The 12887-nt window shown below is 40.4% G+C and overlaps 1 protein-coding gene across 1 annotated transcript in view; it reads right to left on the reverse strand.

Annotated features, from left to right (window-relative positions):
• LOC124721155 (titin-like) overlaps positions 1 to 12887 on the reverse strand; it is a 180515-nt gene that overhangs the window by 161395 nt on the left and 6233 nt on the right. The window lies entirely within an intron of this gene.

The raw sequence follows: 12887 nt of genomic DNA on the forward strand, positions 1-12887 counted from the left end.
ATCCTCGTGATGCAAACTAAGGAGTTACCTGATTGAGCGATTGCAGCTCCAAGGTCGGAACGTCGGCAATGGCCGGAAGTGCTGTGTGCTGACCCCATGCCCCTCCATACCACACCCAATGATAAATGGATGAGAATGACACGGCGGTCGGTCGACTATCATCTGTTCTTCAGGGTTTGACCGCGGGATTTCCTTTCTCGGATATACTGAAGTTCTAGTATTTTACTTGTGGTGACATATTTTATGTTGCACATTTGTTGGTTATGAAGAAGATTGACAAGTGCTAGAAAACCGTGCGTCAAATGGAAAGAGTGCAACATTTGTGACTTCTTCGCTTTGAATATTCATAAGATAAAAGACGTCGAAAAAGTACAAAGAAGGGCAGCTCGTTTTATATTATCGCGAAATAGGTGAGACAGTGTCACAGACATGATACGTGAATTGGAGTGGCAATCATTAAAACAAAGGCTCTTTTCGTTGCGACGTGATCTTCTCATGAAATTTCAATCACCAGTTTTCTCCTCAGATTGCGAAAACATTCTGTTGGCACCCACCTACATAGGGAGAAATGTTCATCACTATAAAATAAGAGACATCAGGGCTCGTAGGTAAAAATTTAAGTGTTCGTTTTTCCCGCGTGCCGTTCGAGAGTGGAACGGTGGAGAGACAGCATGAAGGTGGTTCATTGAACCCACTGCCAGGCACTTTATTGTGAATAGCAGAGTAATCACGTAGATGTAGATAAAGGGGAAGAGAGCATTAGGAGGTGGATGCCGCTCGTAACATTTGTGCTGTTTTAGGAGGATCGTTTTGGCGTGAATTATTCATCATATTCAAGGGACAAATTTCAAAAGTCAAGGAAAAAAGGAAGGTATGAAGATTAGGGTTTAACACCCGTTGACAATGAGGTTACTGGAGGTTTGGCAGGGAGGATGGGGAAGTTAAGTTTCCATATTCTTTCGATGGAATGATCCCCGTATTTACCTTAAGCAGTTTACAAAAATCATGGTAAATATAAATCATGAAACCAGGGAGTGTTTTCAACTACAGCCGGCCACTGTGGCCGAACGGATCTAGGCGCTTCAGTCCGGAAGCGCGCTGCAGCTACTGTCGCAGCTTCGAATCCTGCCTCGGGCATGGACGTGTGTGATGTCCTTAGGTTAGTTAGGTTTAAGTAGTTCTACAGACTGATGACGTCAGATGTTAAGTCCCATAGTGCTTAGAGCCATTTGAACCATTTGAACCATTTTTTTTTCAACTACACGAGTCAACTAACAAGACTGCCAGTTTACTGTAAGATCTCATTCAACCCAATGGGTGGCCATATTTTGTAAGAAATTTTGCTTAAATTTTATCGTCTGTCTCATCTAGCACACCTATCGATAATCTTTACTGGTGAGAAGACATGATGCCGTGCTGTTAACTACATTAAAAGAAAGAAATAGATCAGCCCTAACAACAACAACATCTTATCAATCTGCGTAAGTCCACAACGATAATGTTACACATCTGGTGATACAACGGAGGTGCCGTGTACTATGAGCTGCTTACAGAGTTATGTCCAGTGAAACTGGCATTCGTTGTCAACAACTAAGATGCGTGGTGGCCGCAATAAAAAATTAAAAAAATACAAAAACAGATTAAGAAGACTGTATCAAGTGTTGCCACTCCGCGATAACGCCACCAGCACATTCCTACTCTTCTTCTGTTGCATGCTCAAATGTTTACCTCTTAAGCTCCTTACTGCACAAACATCAAGAAAATGCGTTTCAAATTAGGACTATATCTTCAACTCTAAATTAATAGATTTCTGCAATCGTGAAGTTTAAAAACTCTCCGAGTGTTTCCAGATTGATTAAAATATTGCGGAAGGCTATATAACTGCTGATTAACTTCTATGTTCATCTCTTTTGTAAAGTTTCTATAAGAGAAATTCTAATCAACCAAATCATATCTAGGTTGTAATTAAATTACATTTAAATTAATATTTTAGTTGTTACATCTGCTGTAAGTGTTAAGGACTAGTTGAGACGAGAAATAGAATAAAACAGTTATCACCGTCCTAGCGCCTGATAGAGCCGGTGGGCGGAAACTGTGAGGCAGTCATTCCGAAAATCGTTGGACTTCATGGCCTCAACTCATTTGTGTCAGAGGCTGTAAAGCACTATTCCTTTTCTCAGTCACACCCACGACTAAGGGCTGTTCATACTGGTCCAGCACTTTAGAGACTTTCGATTGAGTTACAAATATGACAATCAAGAACAACAGGAAAAAATTTTTCTGGATCTTAGTACAACTACAAGGACCACCTTTAGACATAAGACGTAACTTGGTCCGCATACACATACAATATCATTTTAATACCGATAAAAAATATTCTTATGGTTTTCATCTCTGAAGTTCTCATTACCGACCCCTTCGGGATTAACCGAACGTCCATCTCCTCATTCTGTTGTGACCAACGTGACAGAAACCTGTAGTGTTAGCTACAGTCGATACTTCGCTGCCCGTTATCTAATTCACGGAATTCTATGTGAAATAAACAGGGTGGTCAGAAACAGTCTGAAAGGCTAATAGGGGTGTGGCAGGGTAGGCTGTGCTGAGAAAGAACTGTTAAGAAAAAAAAAGTTCGATACGTTGCGCGGTTTCCAGGCTATTAGGCATTGAAGTTAGTCAATCAGGCCGTTGCGCACGCAAATTGAAACGTCCCGCCATAGACGGTGTCGTCAAACGTGTGCTTTGTTTGGTTTCCTAAAACCGAGCAAGAGGGCGATACAAAAATTGGACATGGGACTGAAGCGGACACTAGCCAAAAGCTGAGCAGTCGTCTGCACTATCATCTACACTATGAAACAACGGACAGTAATTGTTTATAGTGAACCGCTTGAATTCCCACGCGTTACGGCCTGATTGGCTAACTTCAATGATAATTAATTCGCAAACAGCGCAACGTACAGAATTTTTTTCTTAACAGTAATTTCTCAGCACAACCTATCCTGCAACACTCTTAAAAGCTTTTCCGACTGTTTCTGACCACACTGTATATCGTGTCTGAACTGAAGAATCTCTGATCGTCCTGTCGTCTCAATTCACTGACGCTACTATGGCAGACACGTAGAATATCTTGTGTCAGTCGTGAGGAGCTTATAACGCTGTGGGGAAAAATAAAATTGTGTATCAGTTCGTAAATCCGTTTACGACTTCTACATCCTGTCATACACCAAAAATTAATCGCGAAGGGCGTCAATGTTATTGGCTTTGATGCTCATAGATGACTATTTTCCTCCCATGTTTTATGTTGAAGAAAACGTACCTTTCTTCGAATTCGATTTTGTTTAAAATGTGCTTTTTGTTAACTCCTATTTTGAATCCAGTTGGTATCTTATTTTTTGCTCCCTATACAATAATACAATGGAGACACATGTGAGTCGACAGTACGTTCGTGGTAATACGTCTCCTTTCATGTTATGCAGCCAGGAATGTTATTGTAAACCTCTTAAGCGCAATAAGGACAGTATAACAAAGAAAAACACCCCCATTCGCTAACACCACCTCCTACGCACTTCACTCTTGGCATTAGACACGATGGCGGGTAATGGTCTCTAGGCAATCGCCAAACCCAAAGCCAATCATCCGACTGTCAAGATAGAGCGAGGTTACGCAGTGGTTATCACACTGGACCCACATTCTGGAGGACGACGGTTCAAATCCACGTCCAGCCATTCATATTTAGCGTTTCCGTGATTTCCCTAAACAGTTCCAGGCAAATGCCGCGATAGTTCCTTTCAAAGGGCACGGCCGATTTCCTTCCCCGTCCTTCACACAATTCGAATTTGAGCTCTGTCTGTAATGACTGATGAGCCATGAAACTACTTCCTCCTTTATTCCTCTTACAAATTCACGACTCCCTAAATAGCTTTAAGTAACACATGTGTGAAAGATAAGACTAAATCGAGCGGATTACTGCAATGTTTCGTAGAGACTTCCTGTCCAGATGCATGATTTATTGCTGTATTTTTCTGAGGAAACAACGAAACAAGCTTCAAATGAGCTTCGCTCTCACGTCAGACCAGAGCCGGCTGTTTATAGACGAACTATGGAGTTGCACGACCGTGTACTGCTAGGTGACACACACACACACACACACACACACACACACACACAGCCAAACAACATTGTCGTTATTGAATACAGGCAGAAAAAATAAAAAGGGGCTTACAATTAACATATTACACTGTTTCACTTAACAGGTATTGAGCGAGATGGCGCAGCAATTACTGCACAAGATTCTGATCCAGGAGAAACAGGACGTAGACCTATATCCACTCGTCTCGTGTCTGGTTTTTCGTTGTTTTCCCAGACAGCTTGCAGCTAATGCTTGAGTCGTTTCTTTATGAAGACCACGACCGATACGATTTGTCACAGATATCCACTCCGAGGTCATAGTCTTTCTTCAATGACCTCCAATCTTCCTCAAGCTTTACTGGGTGTTGTAGAATACACAATTTTGGCATGCGTGAATAAATTGTGAGCACCTCATTTGGTCCGTTCAGTTGGTGAGTTACTACGGAACAGATTCAAAGTATCTCACCATGACTGACTAAGAAGTCAAAATTGGTCATGATACTGTGTGATCTGAGGCTCAGAAATACAATAAAAAACTAATATAATTTTGCTTTTTTATGAACTCGCTGTAGGACAGTTTCACGGATAATTTACTTTTCTCATTTAAAAGTATATTCCAGTTTATTGGATATTTGATTTAATCGCCTCGTCATTGCTTATACTAGATTATACCTAAACCCTAAATTTCAAATAGTAGTGGCAGATTACTGTGCAGTAGTAGCCAGGGGTCAATTTATTGAACATAAAATGCGTTTCTAAGAATGAAATACATATAAAAATTTATGGCAAGAGTTAGTTATATTACATTAATTCGTGCGTTTAATTTCCATTTCTTCTTGCGCAATAACCGATTCTTGGAGATATGTCAAATATGCTTTCATTGCAGCTCTTGATCTTTATGAATTTGAATCATAATTGCCAGTGCCACGGTGACAGCACGCTATGGCGTCACAACATGACGCCGTAAAACATCTGGGATGCCATCCAGCGCCAAGGCACAGCTCCTCCTAATTTATTGGACTCTTGGGAACAGGTATTTGGTGTCACGATTTCCCGCCAAGAGGCATACCGAAGTGATACTTTGCCCCTGACGGAACTATCAAGGACTTGACATTGATATTGATGAAGCAGTACAAGCAGAGTTGAGGTTATGGCTCCGGCAACAAAGTCCAACATTCTACAGCAACGGTGTAAACAAAGTGGTCTCTCGTTGGGAGAAACGTGATCGTCGCGCAGGGTGACATGTTGATGAATAAATATGTAGACATGAAGAATAAAGATGTAGAATGTTAGTATTCGTAGGTATTACTTTTCGGCACGCCATCGCTGCCGTTTAACGCGCAACAGGTGGATGAACACGCTATAATAAGGCACACAGTTTTAATCTTTAAGAAAGTTTCAAAACTGCGCACATTCCGATGCGGAGTGAAACATTCATTCTGGATATAAAAGAGATAGTTGCTGTGTGTTCACAAATCGGTTTATATATCTACTGGTGCTTTTCAATTGAAGGGGCCGCTACAGAGTAATGCAATGTAAGAAAGACCCTTATTAGTGTATACCAGTAATTTATACATTGGTACTTACAGGGGTGCGTGTCGTCTTAGATAGTACTGTATAAACAGCCTAGTAATGTCTGAGGAACACTCGAAAAGTTCCGTAAGTCTTTTTGCAAAGTTTGCCGTATGAAACGCTTTCCACTAATATCAATCACAGACATAAAAAAGACCCACAAAATAATAGACATTCTGGTCATACACCCTGTCACAGGATTTTCGGTACTGAAACAATGAACCGTTCGGAATACTTGGGTTATATGTTCCTTGGAAATAGCTTCATCACTTGATAAGCCTATCCAATCTCTCAAAATTGCGTGTTTGGTGTTGAAACGCTAAGTTTCGCCACCAAAATCGCTTCTGCAGGGAAACTGAACTTCGATTCTGATGATAACTTAAATAGAAAATCAGTGGTGCATTACATTTACAATAATCTTTGGAACCTGCAGGAGCTGTTCACGGAACAGAATGGGTGTGGTCTACGACTGAGATATCTGTGTACTGAGTAATGTCTCAATGTTACAATGCGCCATTTCACTCGTGATGTCACGTGGACTGGGTTTCAAACCATAATGTAACACGGTAATATCTGCTATAATATTTACTAACTCGTGGTACAAAGAAACATAGTCAAATTTTCAAAATATTACATTTATGGGAAAAAAAAATTTGCGTACAGAAAATACTTTTACTATACCATGACGAAAAGAACATTATTACGAAAAGAATGAATTGACATTTCAAACTAGGGGGAAACTCCGAAAATTACGAACATCAGCTATCCAGACAGAAGCTACAACTAACGTTCTTTGTATTATAAGAGATTATAAATTCGATTTTGTTATATTAGTCTGGATATGCCACCAGCAAAATCTACGACTAAGTATCGTATTACAAAAAATGGCTCTAAGCATTATGGGACTTAACATCTGCGGTCATCCGTCCCCTGGACTTAAAACTACTTAAACCTAACCAACCAAAGGACATCACACACATCCATGCCAGAGGCAGGATTCGAACCGGCGACCGTAGCAGCAGCGCGGTTACGGACTGAAGCGCCTAGAGCCGCCGGCTACTATGATTACAAAGAGGAACAACATAATCATTTGGAACTTTTATTTATCTTTGGAAATACCGCGGCTTCCACTTCACATAGCGAACGGATGAACACGGGAGAGAGAAATCCATCAAATACGCCCACAAAGCCGTAGCCCCTGTGAAATTAACGTTACGGTATTCTGTTTCCGTGCCACGACAATTAACACCTGGCTCTGGAAATGCCGCGAGCACAGCTTTAAATACGATCTCCCGCCCACGCGTTCTTGTACGTCTCTATAAATTAACACATTGTGTAATTTCGAGATTGTTGTACGACCACTGTTGCCGATGTCGTTTCAGTAAAATTCATGAAATAAGACATAATTAGTACTAAACAATGTGAAAATCAATTGGGCTTGCTACACAAATTCTTTCGTATGAAAATAAACATAATAGAAGGCAATTGCAGGCAATGTTAAATAGCAACTGGAAGTTGTGAGTTCTCAGATGTCAGTCGATACGTCACAACTATGCAAGGGAAAGGAAGCTGTTTGGGAAGAAAAGGTCCACTTTAATTGTCCTCCTCTTCCCGTTTTCGGATCTACATCTACTTCTACATTTACATTATATACTCTACAAGCCACTGTGCAGAGCATGGCGAAGGGCATTTCGCGCCAGTAATTAAAATAAGCACTAGATACGAAACACGACACAGTGATCCGCGAAAGACACAATTATAGATGGATTATAATGTAGCTGCGGTTACCTTCAAGAAAGAATGATAAGTCTAACAAACAATGAAAGTAAAGCGTGTTTGAAGGGAAAAATTCAACATATTTCGAGACACTAAGAAAGACCTATTGTAAAAGTAATCCGTCATTAACAATCAAACACATCAGATTCTTCTTGTACGCCACAGCGTTATCAATAACGGTTTCCAGTTCATCAAGTTCAATAGTTGTAAAGAAAAACGTACATGACTGTTCTTCGTTTGCACTTTTTGAACACCATCAATCTGGTATGGCGCAAAAACAAATGTAGAATAAACGTACGACAGAATGGCTACCCTTAACTTTCAATGTAACTGGCACGTACTACAAATTTTAATAGTAATTGTACATGTATTTCACTGCTATAGTCTTTAGGACGCTGTCAGAAGCAGTTGGGACGGCATATTTCTGAAACTAATGGTCTGTAAGTTAGTTGGTTATTGACTGCAGTGAGAGAAATAGCGATTTTATATTTTCGTTATGTTGTTCTATTTTTCAGGTTATTTATAGAACTAAGATGGTCAGAATGAGACCGAAAACAATTTTTAAATTAAAAAAAAAATACAGCTGTGAAGTGTATAACCCAGTGTGTAACTTTTATTAAAGGCGTATGATATCTGACGCCAGTAACTCATCTTGAGAATGGCTGTTAAAATGTCAGCCGAGAAAAACGGAACAACAACAATAATAATAATAATAATATCCTGGATGTACTACCGTAAAATGATGAAATATTTATTGAAGCTGTGATTCTTCAGTTTCGCCCGGCGTACGTCATGACGAATAAATAACGGGTGGACAGCTGGATATCAGCGTACCGTGGGTACAACATTTCAGCAAGCGACCATTGTGCCATCACCAGGTGCGCTGATGAACTGCGCACCTGATAACAGTTACACGGTCGCTTGCCGAAATAGTGTTACCCTGCCGTCCACCCGTGAACTATTTCGTCTTTATCGAAGCTGTTGAATTGCGCCTACAAAAAGAATTTCTGAATTCGTAATTGTTCACTGATGATGCAAATATGAGTCAGTTGACTATATTTTACTTGTGTGTAAAGAATATGTAAATGAATGTTCCGTTTTGCTCACCACGAATAACTTACGATAGCAGTACGGTTTAATTTTCGTGTAAGCAGAGGCTGCTGCACAAACTTTTACACATGTGAACAAATTCATCGTCTAAGAGCCAAAATTAGAAGAACAGGCAGTTAATTTTATAAACTACTTACTGGAATTTAGAAGAACAACTTCTACCTTAAATTATAATGGCAGTTATGTTACCAAAACAGATTTATTCCAGAGAGCTCTTTATTTGGATTACCTAATTTTCGTCCAGTTCAGACATCTACACATTTTTGGCAGAAAATAAGATAATAAAATTCCTTAGCCTTCCTGTAGCAGGAGGCTGCAGCTTTGAAAGACGCAGCCGTGCAGCTGTGATCTAACGTGCAGGCCTGAAGTCAGCCTGTCGACATAGATGGCACATGTTCAAAACCGTGTTTACTACGGACTAGTTGATAAGCGCTAAATTAACTTTCACCATCTTAACAATACCTTACGGAAGCATTTCCAAGAACACTGGGCATTTCTTGAAAGTTTAGCAGTATATTATTTAAAGAAAGAATGCCTACAGAACATACCCCATGCGTACCGTATAAATTACAGTACATACGTCGTTTTAATCGCTATTTATTGGACACTTGGGGAGCAAGGGAAAGGGAAAAAAATGAAAGAAAGGGGTTTTCTATAAAAGTCAACACTTATTCCCAGACGGCCTTTGTAGCCGAGCGGTTCTAGGCGCTTCAGACTGGAACCGCGCGACCGCTACGGTCGCAGGTTCGAATCCTGCCTCGGGCATGAATGTGTGTGATGTCCTTCGGTTAGTTAGGTTTAATTAGTTCTACGTTCTAGGGGACTGATGACCTCAGATGTTAAGTCCCATAGTGCTCAGAGCCATTTGAACCATTTGAACTGATTTCCAAATAACTGTTCCTCCGTCATATTGTTGCCTTTATACGATGGAAGAGCTGTTAGATGAAAGACTCCGTTCTTCCTTAGCAGTGAAACATGTTTCATACAATTTCTGTTGAGTTCTCCAAGTCTGTTCTACCCCTGGCACATAGTGCTTGCTAACACTATTTTTTTCCTTTCCCTGAGAGCTAGGGGAGGCGGGATCGGCCACCTCTTGTGCGCCTCCGTAGGTCAGCCTCTCCCATTGTTTACAGTGCAGACACCGAGAAGGTGTGTACCAAAACAGCGGTCAGCCATGCTTTAGTTCGTGGGCTAGCGGCAGACTGCGCTACCAGTTGCAAATATCATTTGTCATTAGTACTATACACTTATCTACAAATGTACGATTGAAGGGACCAGAGTTCTTCCACGGGACAAAGTACAGTTATTTACTGTCAACTGATGAACAAATTCCTCCTTGTCTGATACATGACAGTAAGAATATAGAAATAATTTACCGTGCAGCAGTACATTATATATCATAATGAACAGGTCGCGTTTATTACAGACAAATGTGAAGTGGTGCGATGAGTTTCGAGGATCTAACCGCCGTTTAATCCCACCTGAAAAAAAAGAAAGGAGGAAAAGTGCGAGCGGGACTGATGGTTCCGTACAATCTTAGTTATTGTATATAAATAGTTCATCTAAAGGTTATGAGGAGTGAAATTGCGAGTATCAAAATATGTGCTACAAATGGCAGTATCTTTTTTGAAATGACTTAGGAGTTTAAATTGTTTCACCGCCAGGTGACAGTAGACCTTAGGGTGTGACAAATTTCAGCTAGATACATAAAAAAATGTTCAAATCTGTGTGAAATCTTATAGGACTTAACTGCTAAGGTCATCAGTCCCTAAGCTTACACACTACTTAATCTAAATTATCCTAAGGACAAAGACACAAACCCATGCCCGAGGGAGGACTCGAACCTCCGCCGGGACCAGCCGCACAGTCCATGACTGCAGCGCCTGAGACCGCTCGGTTAATCCCGCGCGGCCAGCTAGATACATCTAAACGTTCCTGAGAAACAGGGGTCTTAACATTCGCACAGACAGGAATATGGGACAGCAAAGTGATCCTATAAGGGCTCCACTTTAGCGGTTGAGGTACGGAAGCCGAAAAAATACTGTAATATTAAAGAGTTGCCTCCATCCTGTTCCTCTACATTCTGTAACATTTTTTATACCGTGTATGGGAGACAATGTGAAACAATAAGGAGAGCGCGTGATCGGGTTCAATTCAGAGGAAAGCTTTGGAAAGATTTCTGGGAAAGAAACCGATTGTAAAAAAAATTGCCTTAGCAAACACCTTAACACCTTCAGGTTGACACAGGAGATTGTTTAAATACAAAGGCGTTACTGTCATACAGTTAATCCATTTTTTAACCCTTAGCGAACATGAAAATACCAGACAGACTCCTACGAGTCGCAATGAAAAGCTCTGTATCATGAGATGTTTACTAGGAACTATTTAATATGTCTGGACTGCGTGAAGACGTTTGCAGGAAAGTTTCTTTTGACCTTCATTTATTTTGAAAAGAATACTAAGCGTCTGAAAATGCAACAAAGGCCTGGTATCAAAGTCAGAAAGGCGGCATTTGGTATTTATGCATGCAAGTAGATGCTAACTACAAAGAGTCAAAATTTGTATGTTCAAATAACTTTACGTTAATTGACAACTATGACACATTACCATATTCGTGGTAAGTTGAGAGTAAGACTACAATTGCTTATGGGGAAGAATCGCATACAATAAGGTAGGAAACATACCAAGTGAATAATGACGTTGCACCTTAAGAAGCTAGCTGCTTCCTCTGGATCAAGCGTATATCTGTAAATTTACTTTCGAAGATTAAGAATATTTTGTAAACTGGATGTTATTATAAGGAACTTCTGTTAAAATGCAAAATTAATTCAGAACTAAAAGGAACTTTATTTGCCGCTTCTTATTCATCACTGTCGGAACTCGCAATGCCCTTGATGTTCACGAGCTGCTGCCAATAGCATCTCCTGAAAGTGTGCGAATTACGGTGAGACCGCAGCTATATCTATGCTTCTTTCATGCATTTTCTAACTGCGAAACAACTGACGTCTCTTCTAACAGCTCAAATCTTTCAGAGTACATGGCTATTCCCACACCAGTGAATACTAGGCTCTGCAGTGGACGAGCTGTTGTTGAGTCAACGATATCGGAATTTATCAGTGACAGGAGGGCGCTGCAACATTGTGACTGAACCATGGAACAATGGAATAAAGACGTTTTGTCGGGGTGATCGTATTATCTGTTTCAGCAAGTCAACAGTCGCACCAGGATCCGTATTTTCAGCACACTTGCACAGCTGTACCCATACAGAAAGTGGTGGTAATATGTCATCTGTGACATTCATCTGATGTTCTATTGGACTTATGCCTGTTTCAGAAGTCAGTATGAATGCTGTGGACTACATTTATTTTTATTGCTTGCTGATATTTTGACCTGCAAAAATGACATTTACTAGTAGGGCTACTGTCCACACCACAGGAATAGACTCGTGATAAAGTGGTATAAATAAAGATCATATCAGCAGATCGCAGTTGATGTTCGAACTGTCGTGTTTGCCGGATATCACCCGGTGGCGCCAAGGAATGATACAGAGCACCAATGTGCAGAGATCAAAAATAAGTTCTAGGAAATGCGTAACAACCTCTGACATTTGTTCCCATTTAACTTTCGAGGGACTTTTATAATCCATGCCACGATGAAATCCTACTTTTTGTGTGTGCTAAGCATGGAGTCACGTCTCATTAGCTAGATGACCATTCTCGATCATCACCGTAGGTCCTAACTGGGAGTGCTATTTTAACCATAACTCCCTGTTGTTACGAAAAGATGGTGTCGTCATCATTCATGCAATCAGGCTACTTCTGAAACCTCTATTTAAGGGAGAAGTAGGACACCAGCCCATATGAGGGTTACTGAGCACCAAAACGTGCGTAGAGGATCTACGCTAAATGTTCAGTTTACCGGCCACTGATTTCGGATTTTATCTGTAACGTGCAAGAGGAATACGTAGAACAAAGTATCTTCGTTTTACTGATGAGTGATAGGTGGAAACGATATGCTAATTTTTTTAAGGAGGTGATAAATGTATTTTGTTTCATACAACCAGTATTAAAATATTTTAGCGTGAAGAAAGTACTAATTCCAGATTCGACTGATGAGTCTTCACCAGTGAAAAAAGAAGCTGTCCTAAGCATAATAATAATAAGAGAGACAGAAAATTTTCCGTCTGCATTTATTAGAGGTTTATGTAACTACGGTTGCTATTGTGACGCTGTGGTCCACGAGCTTTCAAATTTCGTCTCCTTTTTTCCGCTTAGTTACCTAACAGAAACTTCTGTTTCATAGGT

The sequence above is a fragment of the Schistocerca piceifrons genome, chromosome X, assembly GCF_021461385.2.
Source record: "Schistocerca piceifrons isolate TAMUIC-IGC-003096 chromosome X, iqSchPice1.1, whole genome shotgun sequence".
NCBI lineage: Eukaryota > Metazoa > Arthropoda > Insecta > Orthoptera > Acrididae > Schistocerca > Schistocerca piceifrons.